Here is a 14125-nt window from a genome sequence, read left to right on the forward strand (position 1 = left end):
GACACTCCCACCTCCTTCTAGGTATAAATATGTCCTCCCCGTCCAAAATCCAAGACGAAACCCTAACCTCGCTCCCTCTTTGCCGCCGGACACGTCCGGTCCGCACCGGACAAAATCCGCCGCTGCACCCACACCAACCAGGGGCTGCTATGTGGGCTCCGCAACCTCCCACCGCGGCGGCCCGCCTGGTCCATGGTCGGCCCTCCCGGCCCGCTCGCGCGCCGCCCATCGCGCCGCCTCCGTGCACGCCGCGCCTCCCAGCGCCGACCGCCGCCGCCGTGTTCCAGCACCACCGCCTGCGCCGACGACCGTCCGCCGCCACCTGTCACCGGGGCGCGCCGCCGTCGCCTCCTCGCGGGAAGCCGCATCTCAGCTCACCGGCGTCCCAGATCTGGAGCCCCACGCTTCCTCCGGAGCCGCCCCGCATCCTTCTCCGGCCACCGCGGCAAGTCTCCGACGAGCTCGCGCCCATCTCGGCTTCTGTGCCAAGAAGAACCCTAGATCTAAGAATTTTTCAGAGGTTGTTTTCGTTGCTAAGTCCTTTCCCCTCATATTTTAATGCTATGTTCTTCATGCAATAATGTCATCACCGTAGCTCCGTTTCATGCACATAATATATCAAAATGTTCATCATGATGTGCTCTTCATTTTGTTCCATTGTGACATGTTTGTTTGAGTCCATCTTGATGCCCAAATCGTTGATGCAGGAGTGCTATAAATTGTTAGGTGCTGATTCTTATCAGAGTATGAGGATTTGTCTTTTTTTCTACATTTGTTGTGTGCTGCATATGGGCATGGGCTCTACATGTGTTTTGATCTATGTCATGCCATCTTTAAAGGGGTGTATGCCATGTATTGTTGTGATCTTTGTGGTGACTATCACAAGCATGCAAAGTAGCTCTCGTGATATTGCTGATTTCAGAGACTTAGAATTTCACTAAGTCATTGCTCTGCTATTATTTTTATGCCATGTATTCATGATGCTACACTGAGATCCATGCTTCTTTTGAGTATCTTCAGTAAGGATGATTTGGACATATGGTTGTGTTATATCCATCCATGTCCCTGTTTGCATTTATGGAGTGCCCTAGCATGACTTAATCTTGCTCTAATTTGCTATAAAATGTTCCTGGCAGATTGTTTACCTGTTAATCAATTTTGCCATGGTTGTTGTACTTGATCCAAGCATGCTAGAAACTTGTACTTGCCATGGTTAGCCTTATGATCGTATCTTCTTGCTGGTGCTATGCTTATCTTGTCATGCAATTCCTTGTGTTGAGTGAATCGAGCTCACAAAGATGCCTTCATAACTCTGTTTTGCCATGCTCAGTTTTCTGCTAAGTCTGAATCTGTTAACGAAACTTGCTATGTTTACATGGGTGCCATCATATTTTCTGTGCCCTTTGGGCTCATGGTCAATAAGGTACTTTTGTTCTATGCTTTGAGTAGATTCATGCCAGGCCTTGTTTTGGTATGATATGTTCCTGTAGCATGTTGTTATCTTGCTCTAAACATGTCTTCCTGATGTTAATTCCTGGCATGTTATTTTCACCAAGTCTGTGATGTTGATATCTTTTGCACTTTTGCCATGCTTGTTTGAACCTGCTATTGTGTGATTTAGCTGTAGCTCACTGTTCATATTTTGTCAAGCATCTTGAGTAGATCACTTCCATGTGTTTTTTTTTGCTATGTTAGTGTGCAGTAGCTTAGTTTCTTGTTGCATTCTAGTTGGCATCGTGTTGTTAATCGCAGAATTGTGCCATTCTTGTTTTGCTTGTCATTTGCAAACCGTGCATCCGATTTCGGTGATCTTTATATCGATTTCGACCGAAATCAACACTTGGTTTGCCAAGTTGAGGCCTAGTTCAATCTTTCCCTTCCGAAGCATGCATATGCATTGCATATCACATTCCGCATGTCGTGTCATGTTTTGCATCATGTTGCTTGCGCATTGCACCGTGGTTGATTGTGGTTTCCATTGATTGTGTTTTTGCCTTGGGTAGAGCCGGGAGACGAGTACATGATCGAGGAACCCGTTGAGTATGCTTACGAGGGTCAAGCTTTCGTCAACTCGGAGAACTTTGCAGGCAAGATGACCATACCCTCGAAATCACTTCTATCTTTGCTTGCTAGTTGTTCGCTCTTTTGCTATGCCGCGATACCTACCACCTGCCATATCATGTCCCCCATATTGCCATGTCAAGCCTCTAACCCACCTTTCCTAGCAAACCGTTGTGTGGCTATATTACCGCTTTTGCTCAGCCCCTCTTATAACGTTGCTAGTTGCAGGTGAAGATGAAGTTTGTTCCATGTTGGAACATGGATATTGTTGGGATATCATTATTACCTCTTATTTACTTTAATGCATCTATATACTTGGTAAAGGGTGCAAGGCTCGGCCTTTTTCCTGGTGTTTTGTTCCACTCTTGCCGCCCTAGTTTCCGTCATACCGGTGTTATGTTCCTTGTTTTTGCGTTCCTTGCGCGATTGGGTGTTATGGGAACCCCTTGACAGCTCGCTTTGAATAAAACTCCTCCAGCAAGGCCCAAACTTGGCTTTACCATTTGCCTACCTACCACCATATACCTTCCCTTGGGTTCTGCAAACTCAATGGTCATCTTTATTTTAAGCCCCCCCCCCCCGGGGCCAGTGCTCCTCTGAGTGTTGGTCCCAACTAGAGTCCTTTGCAGCGCCACCTTGGGGAAACTTGAGGTTTGGTTTTAGTTGTACAAAGCGCTCATCCGGTGTGCCCAGAGAACGAGATACGTGCGACTCCTATCGGGATTTGTCGGCACATCGGGCGGCTTTGCTGGTCTTGTTTTACCATTGTTGAAATGTCTTGTAACCGGGATTCCGAGACTGATTGGGTCTTCTCGGAAGAAGGAATGTCCTTCGTTGACCGTGAGAGCTTTTGGTGGGCTAAGTTGGGCACCCCTGCAGGGTTTTGAACTTTCGAAAGTCGTGCCCGCGGTTATGGGCAGATGGGAATTTGTTAATGTCCGGTTGTAGAGAACATAACACTTAACTTAATTAAAATGAATCAACCGCGTGTGTAGCCGTGATTGTCTCTTTTCGGCGGAGTCCAGGAAGAGAACACGGTCTCGTGTTATACTTGAACGTAAGTAGCTTCAGGATCACTTCTTGATCATTATTAGCTTCTCGACCGTGCTTTGCTTCTCTTCTCGCTCTCTTTTGCGTAAGTGAGCCACATATATGCTAGTGCTTGCTGGAGCTCCACCTCACTACCCTTTTCCTTCCTTTAAGGTTAAATAATCTTGATCGCGAGGGTGTGAGATTGCTGAGTCCCGGTGACTCACAGATACTTCCAAAGCAGATGCAGGTGCCGATGATGCCAGTGCAGGGGACGCTACCGAACTCAAGTGGGAGTTCGACGAGGATTCGGGGCGTTACTATGGTTCGTTTCCGGATGATCAGTAGAGGAGCCCAGTTGGGGCGATCGGGGATCTAGCATTTGGGGTTGTCTTTTATTTATGTTGGTTCGTAGTCGGACCTTGATTGTATTCTGGATGATGTATGCTATATTAATGTATTGTGTGAAGTGGCAATTGTAAGCCAACTCTTTATCCCTTCCTTATTCAGTAAATGGGATGTGTAAAGATTACCCCTCTTGCGACATGCCTACCATGCGGTTATGCCTCTAAGTCATGCCCCGACAAGTGGGAGATATAGCCGCATCGTGGGTGTTACAAGTTGGTAATCGGACCCAGGTTCCCTGACTTAGGAGCCCCTTGCTTGATCGAATCGCTGACGTTGTTGAGTCTAGAAAAATGTTTTGAGTCTTATAGGATTATATATATCGGAGAGTAGGATTCTTTTTACTCCTCAGTGTTGACATAAATTTTGACCAAGATAAAATAAAATCCATGACCCACATAAAATATATATTCAAGACGGCAAAAATTCGTTTTATAATGAGAAGGGTCACTTAAAAATATAATCAGTATCTCAAAGTGACGATAGACAAAATAGGCATCTGATATATTTTTTTGTCGACAGTGCACACATTAAACCGACAATTTTAAAATACGACAAAACTCGTCAAGTTTTGAAGAAAATATGGAGAGCACATGGCTCACACACATGCGCGCTGCTACTAACGGCGAAAATAAAAAAAAATTTCATGAGGGATGCTAATATCGCCAAAATGGCGACTATATGATAAATGTTCGACTTTGTTCCATCAGCAAAATGAAACATTTAAACAACGCATAAAAAAATATTGTCCCGATGAAATATACGCAGTATACTTGGTCAAATATTCATCTGACTATAGACCTTGAGTTGCATAAAAAAATTAGCGTGCACACCCTAAATTTTAATAAGCCATTAGTAGCTAATCATGCTTAGCCCATAAAAAAAGGCCACAAATGCATGGCCGTACTCTCCATAAAGTTGACATGCATGCATGCGAACAGTGTGGGGAAGGCCCACATGTTACTTAAAAAGAAAAAGTGCCGGCCCATAATGACTAATCACGTAATGGAGCTAGCTATTGGTCAACCTTACGTGGATCAATTAGTAATCAATGGAATAAAAAAAGAAAACAGCCCATGTTCTCACATTCCGCACGATCACACGATGTGAGACGTGGGTGGACACGCCCTATAGCCAACGAGCGTTGCTCCTTCCTAGCCACTATAAATACCAGGCAGATGCACTGCTCTAGGGTCGGTCCTGGATTCGTTTTCTCCCTAGTACTAAATCTCTCTCACACACAGCATATACAGAAAAGGAAGGAGGACGCAGGAGACTTGCTTGCTGAGGTTTGAAGATGAGATTCATGGCTCTTCCCTAGCCCCTGATTTGGCCATTGTGGTACAGACCAGGGAGCTTTCTTCTTCCCCCTCTCTCAAAACTCTAGCCCTTGGTTCAGCCATCGTGGTACAAATCAAGGAGCATGTTTCATCTCTCTAAAATTCTAGCCCTTCGTTCGGCCATCGTGGTACAAATCAAGGAGAATGTTTCATCTCTCCAAAATTCTCGTCCTTAGTCCGGCCATCGTGGTACAAATCAAGGAGCATGCTTCATCTCTCTAAAATTCTAGCCCTTGGTTCGTCCATTGTGGTACAAATCAAGGAGAATGTTTCATCTCTCCAAAATTCTCGTCCTTAGTCCGGCCATCGTGGTACAGACTAAGGTGCATGTTTAATCCATCTCAAATTTTTGTCCTTGGTTCGGCCATCGCGGTACAAACCAAGGGACATGTTATATACACCCCAAATTGTTGCCTTTGGTTCGGCCATCATGGTACAAATCAAGGAGCATGATATATCTATCCCAAACTTTCGCCTTCGGCTCGGCCATCGTGGTACGAGTCAAGGAACATGCATGGTTCTTGTAAGCACGGTTCCTTTAAAAGTTGCATGCGCTTCGTCCTATTGATCTCCGTCTTGGTTCGGTCCCTTTAGCGATACAATCCAAAATGAACGCCTCGTTCCTTGGTTTGGTCTCTATACATGGATACAAATCAAGAGAGTGTCATAGGTGCGAAAACCTCATAAAAAGTTGACTTAATTTGGTCATCATAAAAAAATGGATATGACTAAGTTGGAATGAAATCACGAATATGCTAAACTGAATTTGTTCTTGGCCGGTTACGCTACGAACTTTATGTGTTGTGTTAGTTGTAATACGAACAAGAATATACAAAATATTCCTTCACTTGGTTACGCTACACGAGGGCATTATCTTAATGCTACTTGGTGTTAGTAGTAATACGAGCAGGGCAAGACTTAATTAAAAATGTGTTCACGATACACACCTAGAAACCAAAATCATGCAAGATGAATTATAAAACATGTTGCATCATAAAAACCAATCTTACTTGGTTACGCTACACGCGGACATTATCTTAATGCTATGGGCTGTTAGCAGTAATACATGTGAGAGAGAAGTAAACAGAATATTCAGGCCACATATTTGGTCCAAAGTCAAATAAAATATGGCATGAAATTCGTCAAATATTTGGTCCAAAGTCAAATATTTGGTCCAAAGTCCAAAGTTAAAACTACACATCATAAACCAATTTTACTTGGTTACGCTACACGCGGACAAGATATTCGTGTTACGCGGTGTTATTAGTAATACAAGTAAGACAAATCTAAATAAAACATCCATGCCACATATTTTGGCCAAAGTCATATAAAAGATGTTGCAAACAGGCTCCAATGCTATAAGAGCCTAAACTATTAGCATCGTCATAAATGGATATCACAAACTCACTTTACTTGGGTTACGCTACACACGAGCGCCAATGAAATGACGCTATGTGGAGTTAGTGCTAATACCATGTAAGGTACAAACATAAACAAAAATGATAGATGTCATATAACTCATGCAACCATAATGGCTCCACAAACCTTTGCTTGGTTACGCTGCATGCGGGCATTATCTTAGTGCCACGCGGTGTTAGTAGTAATACAGGTAAAGCAGAACTTAATAAAAAATAAGTTCACTCCACATCAACATATGCATACAAAATTCATGCAAAATACATGATAAGTCATATTTCATGTAGCCCACATAGGCTTTAAACAAATAAAAAATATCATAAACAAACTCCATTCGGGTCAAGCTATACGTGTGTGTCATATCATTGCACCGCGTGGTTAGTTTTGATACCGTGTGAAGTCAAAGTCAACAAAATATGGCACATATCATATGCACTATAAAAGCATCAAAATTGTGTCAGAAAGCTTCAGTCCATTACGCTACACACGGGCACCATATCAGTGTCGCGCGGTGATAGTAGTAATGTGATGATGCAAAACTTATTGAAATTGGCATGTCACATGTATCCATGCCACCAAAACCAAAGATGTCGTATAAAATTCCCAAAGAAAAATATATACATATCCTATATGCTAAACGTAGGATAAAACTAAGCCTAGTCAAACCAACCTTCATTCTGCACCATCATATAAATGAGGTTGACCACAATTAAACATGTTAGGAAAATATATACTCCAACATATCAAACATGAAATTATGGAGAAGTACTTGCATGAAAGCAAACTTCAAGTACCCAAGCAGGAGTGCATCGACGATCGCGAGGAGGAATTTTCTTGTAGCATATTGTAATAGGAATGTGTTGCAATCTTATGTAATAGATATGTTGGAATTCTTAATCAGGGGTTTTCTCTTCGGAGATGTAATTAACATAATTTTTATGAAAATGTAAGAGTTCTGGAAATAAAGTACCTGCAATGTTTGATCCTATTTTTATTGTATGCATCTACGTATTTAAATTATTAACTCTGTATCAATGACGTGGACGCGTGTCTCACACCCGCCATTTTCCCGTCATCAGATTCTGGCACGCTCGGTGGGACATATTTCTCCCCTCATCTTCGAATTCCAACATAGGATTGCAACATATGAATTTCCATAGTACATAAAGCATAAAACATTATGTACGCATATACAAAAAATAGATGAAGAAAACTAATATATGGTTTTCTTTATTTTCAAGGTATGGAGGGACAGGTCCAGCAATTTGTCACTCTCCGCTTTGGTGACCTCTGGCTGGATGTGCCAATTGGTCCGCTTGTGGCTGCAGTTAGCAAGAGTTTGGAAACAACAGCTGCATCCCCAGCTAAGCAAGAAGAAAAGGAAGTCTCCTCTGCACTGAAGGAGGGGTTTACTCCTGTGCTCACAAAGTCAGCAAAGAGAAGGATGCGTGCAGCTGCAAGAGAATCTAAGGATCAGCATGTACGCGAAGCTTCTTCATCTAGTTTAGTTCCTCCTGGTTTCACAAAGATGTCACCTACCAAGGTCATAAGCCATGAGGTACCAGCAAAGGTTGTTCGCATGACACCCGAAGAGTGGCCCGTTCTTGCAAAACGGACAGGATCACTAAAGGCGGCATCGCCAAAACAATCTGCTTCAACTACGTCGACCAAAGTCGCAGTGCCCCTTACACCTTCAAAACTTAGGGTGGGCGCACACGAAGGGTCAGGAGAAAGCTCACATAAGCTAACCCAAGCAATGTAGGGGCAGCACAAAGGGCTTGCTCCGCGGACAAAGGAAAGGGTGTAATGGCTAAGGACACTGAATCTTCCTCACATGAAGGACCGGCTCGCCCAAGAAACCAATTGCGTGTTGATGCACCTAAATTTATCCCCACCATGGGCTATAATCCCATCGGACCATGCCTAGTGGGAGAGCCAAGCAATAGACGCTCGCTCCAGTGGCAGGGGGTGTTTGTCACTTCAGATGACTTCCAAGATGGTCATGTGGATCCAACTGCTACAATATCAGATCCTTTGTCCTCATCAGTGCCAGCACCAAGACCATCATTTGAAGGCTCAGTTGATCTAGCACGTCGTCGTCGACGGCAGAGGGCTCACCATGCATGGCTTGATTTCCCAGTGGCAACTGATGCAAACATAACCAATCAACAGCGGAAGCAAGTGGCATATCCCATCAGAAATAGAGAAAGGAAGATCAATGCAAGGATCCGTGGGGGGAGCCATGCTAGCTTCCATGCCATCATGACACAGAATGTTTGCCAAGCTTTGAAGGAAATACTTCCAGGATGCTCTATCTCTGCTGATAATGTTGGTGGCGCCATCATGCGGCGTGTAGAAACTCTATCGAAGTGGCCAGAATATGAAGAATTTGTGAAGGAAGATCCACGACGACAAGAGTATGTGAAGCAGGTTGCTCATGCACGCAAAAAGCGGGCTGCCCTGAAACAAAGAGAGATGGCAGTACGAGCCGATTCGGGTTATAGCAGAGTACAAGGAAGAAATTATCCATCAACAAGCCAAGTCAGTGGAGGAAATAGGGCAAAACAAATGGCAAGTACAAAAAACAAGACTACCAGAACTCTCGCTCCATGGCCAACTCGTAAGAAGGTCTCAGGCAATTCATTTGAAGTATTCAACGCAATGCCAGTTGGTGTTAAAGGGGTGACAGCCAATAGTAGGGAGACCTCCTCAGCATCAATACACTTCAAGAGGAAGAAGGCACGTAAGACTGTTGTAGAAGGTCCTCACCGCACGACACGGAGCCAGAAGGGTTCAGATCATGAAGAACTTGGGTTAAGCAATGGGGGGTCTTACAATCCCCTATCAGATAGCACTCCTTGTCCTTCTGAGAATGAGATAGAACTTCACCATGGTGCAAAGCATACAGAACAAGTCCTAGCTGCGAATGAAACTCGTCCCGTTGAGGAGCAATTAGCCAACCTTACGGCAGCACTTCAGCAAAAGGAAGACGAGCTAGCAGCCCTTCAAATTCATATGAGCAATAGCCAGAGCAAAGGAAATGAAGGGGATGGTGGCGCAAGTGCTAGCAGCCAACATGGAGGAGTAGGGCTTAACCTTGAGGCGATCCAAAGAATGATCGCTGAAGGGGTAAAGTCGCAATTAATGCAAACTCAGTACTCGATGCGGCCAGGGTATGTTAAGTCGTACCCACCTGATGTGGACCTAGTTCCTTTCCCAACAAATTATAGGCAGCCGCAGTTTAGTAAGTTCAACGGGGGTGGATCTCCCCATGAGCACATAGCACACTTTCTTGCTGCTTGTCAGGATACAGCTAACAACGGAGCACTTCTCCTTAGGCAATTTGTACAGACATTGTCTGGGCCTGCCTTCACTTGGTACAGCAAGTTGCCTCCAAGCTCTATAAAACCGTGGGAACAAATGCAAAACTCATTCCTCGAGAGGTTTTATAGCACGCAGAGGATGGTGGGCATAACTGAGTTGACCCAAACTGAACAAGGGTTCAACGAGAGGGTGGCTGATTTCATAAATAGATGGAGAAACCTAAGTCTTCATTGCCCACAGCCAATCACTGAGCTAGAAGCAGTGCTCATGTGCATGAACAATCTCCGCTCAGAAGTGGTTGTCCAGTTAAAAGGAGTGAGGCCCCTCAAGTTTGAAGAGTTAGCTTCAAAATCCACGGATATAGAAAATTTTATGCAGCTTGTCGCTCGTCGAACAAAAACGACATTCAACAAGCCTATAGACAAAGGTGGTCAGCATGAAAAGTTGTCGATGAAACCCAAGTCTGCACAAGCCATGGAGACAACGACGATAAAACCTCAATCCCAGCCCAGAAGAGCACCTATAGGGAATCAAGGGCAGCGAGATGCACAGGTCAGTAGGAGGCCAACTCTCAGTGAGCGACAAACACAGGGAGTATTCTTTTCCGGTAGAAGAAATTGATGACCTTTTTAATGGTTTAAAGAAGTTGAGTCTTATAGAACTTCCCAAGCCTAAAAGGCCAGAAGAAGCTTCAAAATTTCATGACCCAAATTTTTGTCACTACCATCGCATTTTGGGCCATACACTCAAAGATTGCTTTGTTGTGAAGAATATCATACAGAAAATGATCGATGAGGGGACCATTGATACTGATCTCCTCAAAAGCTTAAAGAAAGGAAAGAAGATGGCTACAGCAAATGTTGTCACTCTTCAAGATAGCTCGGTGAGTTGCGCATCTTCAAATATGAGGCCAACTTATGATGATATGATTTTTACATCAGGATATGAATTTACCCCAATTATCTCTTCAGGCTTCCTCCCAAACCTCGGCCATAGGACCACGTCCCAAGGTCAGCGTAAAAGAGAGGCTCACGTTCCCTGCAGCCGTGATGGATGGCCCAGTGTACCAGCTTCTCAAGAACCCCAAGACTGGAGGGAACAGCGGCCAAAACGCCGTGTACTACCCCAAGTGATGGAAGATGTCGCTCCTCTGCGCTTCGTACCAAAGAAATATCAGCATCTGGTGAAGCGCATGAAGGTCCCTCCTGGTGAAGAATTCAACGTTCTCACTATAGGTGTGTTTGAGGATGATAGCGAGTCTCTTCACTTCCCCGAAGAAGATGCGCCAGAAGTGGATCAGGTCCACCTTAGATCAGGTCGCCAGTTAGCTGACCCACATCCTCCACCTAGAAAGGAGCCTAGGAACAAAGATGTAACTGAGAATGAGACAATTGATCCGCCTTCTAAGGTGTCGGTCAAGTATGATGTAATCTCTCATTTGAAGAAAATACCAGCTATGCTTTTTGTGTATGATGCTTTGTCTCTTTCCTCGGATTTACGTAAGGCACTAGTTACAGCATTGTCATTTCCTGAAGATTATAGAGTGGAAGTCTCACAGACTGAAGCCCAATTAAATGATGTGTTAAATATTACATTCACGGATGAGGACATGTTGTTAGGAGCAAAGAAGCATAACAGACCTCTTCTTATGTTTGGTGAGATTGACGACTTGCCAACAAATCGCATAATGATAGATGGTGGATCCGCCATAAATTTGTTGCCTCTGCGTACTTTGAAAAGGATTGGATATTCCCCTAAGGATTTGAGTCGGTCAAATGTGGTCATTCACGGTTTTAACCAGTCAGGTCAATAGGCCATGGGTACCATTTCCTTGATACTAAAAATGGAAGCATTATCTACATACGTGAGATTCCATGTGATTGATGCAGCAACATCTTACAATGCAATATTGGGCCGACCATGGTTGCATGAAAATCAGGTTGTGCCATCTACACTCCATCAGTGTGTCAAGTACAAAGAGCAATATGGAGAAACAATAAGAATATTTGCAGATAAGAGACCATTCACCGTAGCTGAATCTTTTTACGCTGATGCTAAATTCTACTTTGAGCCTGTTGAAAAAGTACACAAGCCAAGGCCTGTAGTAGTACCTAAATCAAATATGGTAAAAAAATGCTACAGAATCCTCATCTGGCCGAAAGATTTATCAGTATATACCAAGTGACCAAAGGAAAGAGGGTGACCCAATATTCCGTGTCATCGATAAATCATCTGTTAAAAGAGGTACCAAAATGCCTATCATAAGTTCAAAGAGAAGAAAGAGGAATATCATAAGTTCCTTTCTGCGAAGTCGCATGATAAAGAGAAGTCGCATGATTGTGAAAATAAAAATAAAAATGTGGTTCATATCACCTTGGAAAATAAAGATGATGAGTCATTGCCTATTTCTCTGTACGATAACCGAGTTTTGTATATGATGCAGAGAATGGGATATGATACTCTCACTGGCCCGTCATTGTGCGATGGCCGAGGGCAGCGAGCGCCATTTAAAAAGGCGTTGTCCTGAGAACAACTCGAAGCTCTACATGAGGGCCAGCCTTTGAAAGAAAAAAGACATGGGCTGGGCTATGAGGTTTGCATGACCTCGACACATGGGCTGGGCTATGAGGTCGGCATGACCTCAACTGAATTTGTAGACCCAACTGAGGCATCCCCACAAATGGAGGATGGTAATCAACAAACTATTGATGACTTGGAAGAAATAAATATTGGGACAGTCGAGGATCCGCGACCAATTTTTATTGGCGCACGTCTGTCCAAAGAGAAGAAAGAGGAATATCATAAGTTCCTTTCTGCGAACAAAGATGTCTTCGCCTGGACTTATGAGGAAATGCCAGGCTTGGATCCGTAAGTGGTGGTGCATCGACTTGCCGTGCAAGACGATGTTCCCCCAGTGAAACAAACACAAAGGAGATTTCGACCCGAGCTACTCCCCAAGATAGAAGCTGAGGTCGACAAACTCATAGCCGCTGGATTCATTAGGGAAGTCAAATATCCTAAGTGGCTTTCCAATATTGTACCAGTCAAAAGAAGAATGGTCAAATCCGTGTGTGTGTAGACTTTAGGGACTTAAATAAAGCATGCCCTAAAGATGATTTTCCTATACCTATATCTGAAATACTCGTTGATGCTACCATGAATCATGAAATATTTTCTTTTATGGATGGATATTCTGGATATAATCAAATAAAAATGGCGCCAGAAGATGAAGAGCTAACAGCTTTCAGGACACCCAAAGGCATATTCTGTTATAAGGTCATGCCATTTGGATTAAAAAATGCAGGGGCGACATATCAGCGAGCCATGACCACATTTTTAGATGGGTTGTTATATGTAATCGTTGAATGTTATATAGATGACATAGTAGTAAATTCAAAACGTGAAGAGGACCATATGAAACATCTTCCAATGGTTTTCGAGTGTCTGAGGGAACATAACTGGGACATTAAAAAATACCTTATACACCCACCTATCCTGGGTGCACCAGTTAAGGAACGTCCTCTGATCCTATATACGGCAGCCATGCCTATGTCGTTGGGAGCTCTTTTAGCACAGAATAATGAGTCCGGAAAGGAAATGTCCCTATATTACCTTAGTCGCACCCTCGTGGGGGCTGAGTGCAACTATCCGGACATGGAAAAAATATGTCTCGCATTGGTGTTTGCAGCACAAAAATTGCGCCATTACATGTTAGAGCATACTGTACACCTCGTATCGAGAGCTGACCCTCTCAGGTAGATCTTAAATAGAATGGTGCTTTCAGGTAGACTAGCTAAGTGAGCGATGTTTTTGTCGCAATTTGATATAAAGTTTGTGCCACAAAAGGCCATGAAGGGGCAGGCGTTAGCTAACTTCCTAGCCACACATCCAATACCCGATGATTTCCCCATAGATGATGACTTGCCAGATGAAGAGGTGTTCACCACATCAGTTGCTAGTACATGTTGGCAAATGTACTTCGATGGCGCATGTCGACGATCAGGGGCAGGTGCTGGAGTCATCTTTGTGACGCCAAGCGAAGGGATAATCCCGTACTCGTTCACCCTATCTTCAGCGGTTTCAAATAATTCGGCTGAATATGAGGCTTTGATAATTGGGCTTGAATTAGCTCCGAATATGGGGTTAGATTCACTCACTGTTTATGGTGACTCTCAGTTAGTGATCAACCAACTACTAGGAACTTACATGGTAAAGAAAGAAGAATTAAGGCCTTACTTCCAACGAGCCAAAGTGCTCATGTCCATGTTTGCTGATCTAAATATTCAGCATGTTATAATAAGTCAGAATGAAAAGGCTGACGCCTTAGCAGGTTTAGCTGCTAGTATGTCATTAACTTCACATCAAATGATGGACGTTCGTGTTGAAGAATGCAGAATCCTACCTATACTCGCCGAGGAGGAGGAGACGACGACGTCGGTTGCAATGACTGCAGATGTCTACGAGATTGAAGTTGGAGACTGGCGAAGCCCTTTCCTGGAATACTTGCTCCATGGATATTTACCTCTAGACTCGGCAGAAAGGTCAAGAGT

Source organism: Triticum urartu, chromosome 4 (assembly GCF_003073215.2).
Source record: "Triticum urartu cultivar G1812 chromosome 4, Tu2.1, whole genome shotgun sequence".
NCBI classification, from domain to species: Eukaryota; Viridiplantae; Streptophyta; class Magnoliopsida; order Poales; family Poaceae; genus Triticum; species Triticum urartu.